Source organism: Rutidosis leptorrhynchoides, chromosome 2 (assembly GCF_046630445.1).
Source record: "Rutidosis leptorrhynchoides isolate AG116_Rl617_1_P2 chromosome 2, CSIRO_AGI_Rlap_v1, whole genome shotgun sequence".
Classification (NCBI taxonomy): Eukaryota; Viridiplantae; Streptophyta; class Magnoliopsida; order Asterales; family Asteraceae; genus Rutidosis; species Rutidosis leptorrhynchoides.
In genome coordinates, this window is record NC_092334.1 from 569,906,878 (window position 1) to 569,911,055 (window position 4,178).

At 34.4% G+C, this 4,178-nt stretch overlaps 1 pseudogene; it reads right to left on the minus strand.

Moving 5' to 3' along the window:
* Positions 1 to 973: 973 nt before the first annotated feature.
* LOC139893181 (uncharacterized) lies at positions 974 to 3,245 on the minus strand (annotated as a pseudogene).
* Between the last annotated feature and the right edge of the window lie 933 nt (positions 3,246 to 4,178).

Sequence of the window (4,178 nt, forward strand, 5' to 3'; positions counted from 1 at the left end):
TATTAAATCTGTATGCCAGTTTGGGTTTCAAAATGAGTACTTTGTCGAAATAAATAGCAGATGAAGAAGATTGCTTGTTACTTGACCAAAGAACTAAAGTTAACAAGTGAGACACTTATATATGCTTTATTAATACTAATATAAATATAAATAATATATGAAATCTCAACCAACCCTTCCAGCGGCCTATATATATAAGATGAAATACTCACATGTGAAGAAGAATGAGGTCACCAAGTGTCATTATCTTCTCCTTGAAAGCGTCTTTCATTCATTTCATCAGCAGCAATTAAATGACAAAGCACGAGAACCAAATGTGTCCCAAAACGGATCTCATTTGAGGATCAGCCAACATGTCGTTATATACATACTAGACCTGCTATGCTATGATATGATATGCTATATTCTAAGGCACTTTTGTAAGCCAAATACATCCATCTTATACAGTGGTTAACGTCACTAGTTATGGTCCAACAAGGTTGTGTAAAAAAAAATATATATTGCTATCAATCAATAGCAAAAGTAGTCCACGAGTCAGATATTCAATATCGACATCAAATTGAAAAGAAGAGAGAGAGAGAGAGAGAGAGAGAGAGAGAGAGAGAGAGAGAGAGAGAGAGAGAGAGAGAGAGAGAGAGAGAAATTAGCAACCTCTAAATTACCTGAAAATATCTTCATCACCTCCGGAAGGAATATGCCCTCTACCATTAGACTCATCTGAAAAGTGCGTCTTGCTTAAAGAAAGCAGAAGCAAAAGCGTATAGCTTTAATAAGTGTGATTGAACAATTTCATCAACTACTGACAGCAGCAGATAAAAATAACGTAAGATGTATTTCATGCAGTAGATGCAAATCAAAACAATATCAAAGGACAAAAATGATATCTTACCCCATACATACTCTAGCTTTATTTAAAAACTTCATCAAAAACTCGAAAACAAACAACAGTTATTTCTATAATAACTAACACCCTCACAAAATATTAAAACTTGGTTTTTTATAACTTACAACATTCACTTGGCATGTAATCCCTGTCCCCCATAGTTAATTAACATTATGCTCATAATTAATCAAACTTTGCATCTTGATAACTTACAACATTACAGCAATAACAAACATACATATATGATGGTTAGCTACACATCATTCAACCACGACGTTGAGAACTAAATGAGGTTATCCAACGACCGTTTCCATGACCATATGCACCTAATGAGGTTATCCGTAAGTTTCTATCAAGTATTTTGGCACTAGCCTACCTATCAACTTAAGCAACGTATTCTTCAATGAACAGTCTCCTATATGATCCACTAACATTGTTAAGGTTGTAACATCAAGTGAGTAACTTTTTCCTTCCATTTCATGTAAAAGCATTTCTACATCATCATAGTATTCATTTTTTAGATATCCTTGCACAAGAACTCTGTACGTAACATCATCCGGCAGGCAACCACTGTCACCCATTTTTAAGAACAACTTCTTTGCATCACTTAATAGACCTTCTTTACAAAGAGAACTAATTATCACATTATATGTTTGAACATCAGGTTTCAAGCCTTTATTATTTAGGTCCTCTAAGAGAACCCATGTGATATCAAACCTATCACATTTGCTTGCACCATCAATCAGGATGGTATACACAACAATATCCGAATTGAGCTTGCTATTACCCATTAACTTGAACAAAGAGAATGCATCTTCAAACAGATTGTTGCTGCAAAGACCCTTTAAGATTATTCCATAAGTTAATTAATCAGGAAGTTGACCTTGTGAAAGCATCTCATCAAAGAGATTGCGAGCAGCCGCACAACGTCCAACACTAAACAATCCTTGTATCATGGTGCTGTAAGTGACCATACCATGTTTCAAACCAATTCTTGTCATTTCACAAAACAGATCCATGGCCTTGTCTATCATCAAATTCTTACAATACCCATTTATTAAGCTACTGAAAGTGACAACATTAGGGACCAGACGGTTGAGTTTCATTGAATCAAAAGTTGTTTTTGCTTTGCTCATTTCACCTCGTAAACAGTACCCATCAATAAGTGAATTGTATGTTACTACGTCGGGAATCTTTCTTCTCTCAACCATGATGTTAATAGCAGATTGTGCTTCATCTACTTTACCGTCTTTGCATAATGCATCCACTAATACATTGTAGGTTGTCACATCTAAAGAGATCCTTTCACCCTCCATTTCTTTTAGTATGTTACAAACCTCGTCCCAACGACTTAAGTTACAAAGACCATGAATCAAAGAGGTGTATGTGATGACATCTGGTAGGATCCCTTTGCGAAACACCATCTCTTTGAAAAGATCAAACGCATCATCAATCATTTTGCCTTTGCAAAGACTGTCAATGATGGTGCTATATGTAACGACATTAGCTTTATGACCTCTTTCATCCATTAGCCTAAGCAAAGCAATAGCAGTAACATTGTTTCCGAACTTACAAAGTCCCTTAATCATTGTGTTATACATAACTACATTAGGCTCGCAGAGATTCTGTTTAATAAGCTTTTTGAAGAATATCTCGGCTTCAAGAATCCAATCTTTTATAACAAGTCCATCTAAGAGTGTACTATAAATGAACACATCAGGTTCAATGGCTTGTCTGAAGCAAATACCTAGAAGTGCAAAACCGTCATTGGTACGGTGCAAGTGGCAACAACACTTGATAGAAATACTAATAGTGTATTTATTAAGAGGAACACCAATGGAGCACATGTGTTTGAAAAGATCAAGTGAAGAAGAATAATGTTTCATTCTGGTGACAGCAGTCAACAACTGACCGAATTTGACCACAGATGGCAGAGGTCTTCTCTGAGACATTTCATCAAACAGATTGTAAGCATCATTCAACTTGTTAACTTTTTGATACTTAGATAGAGGGAAATTATCATAAACATAATCGTTGTGAATTGAGGAAGATTTGGAGTGGATGGACGCTGCTAAAAATGATTTACGAGGAAGATTAAATCGAAGACGTAATTGAAATTGAAAGGAATATGAAAAAGGGGTTTTAAAGAAATTAGGGGTAGAAGAAAGATGACCTTTGAAGTTGATGAAAGCATTAACAGCAGAAGCAACATAATTTCTTCGATTCATCGCCATTTACTGGAGAAGATACGGAGGTCAACCTACCTTTGAGCTAGACTCTCGTACTCCCTCGCAAAAGGTTAATTCCTGACCACTTATTGAAATAACTCAGGGATATACTGATATGGGACATTTAAGATTTAACATACTTTTTTATTTTGTTTTTAAAACACACCAGTAGTTTACTACTACGAGTACCTATTAAAACATTTGCATCGATTCAGTTTGAATGATTTGACGTCTCCATAAAGGTATCGAGCCGTCCCCGTTGAAGATTTGTGTTTTAATTGATTATATTTTTTGTAATTATTCGTAAATTGTTATTGTAGTAGAAGTCGTAAAAATGTAAGCTATAACGCGTGTTTTAAAGCCGTTCTAATCCATTTTGAGCTTCTCGCTATGGGCTTTTCTGTTAATATACATTTTGTTGTTCAAAAAAAGAGTCATCTTTATTTGTCGGTGAGTTTGTCACAAGGGCGAATCTAGTAGCATGGGAGTGGGAGTGGGGTCCTATGACCCCACAATTTTGAAATTTTTTTTGACCATTTAGTTACAAGACACTACTTAATTTAGTTATAAAAGTGCTCTCAATGGAGACACTCCTCCATGTTAGTCCTCATGCGCTACATCAGCACTTCCTTCTCAGGACTAAACTCAGGACTAAACACTCCCAACCATGACACTCTTTCCACACAATAATTGGACCCACATTTAATTACTTTAACTAAATTAAAAATACTTTTATTATGGGAGATGATTCTCACACACACTTTTTTGATCCTCACACACCTATTTTAACCTTTTACTCTTCTAATAATAATCAATTGGTGTGTAAGGATAAAAAAAGTGTGTGTGAGAATCATCCCCTTTTATTATTAATAATATTAAAAGAATTATTAAATATTAAATTAAATTTAATTAAAAACTTAAAAAGTAAATTGATTATAAATATTAAATATTACTCAAAAAAGATAAAATAAAATAAAAAGTACTTGTAACTCATTTTAACCACATACTTTGTGGGACCCATGATTTAATAAAATTAATAATAGTACTATATCTTCATCTTCTTCATT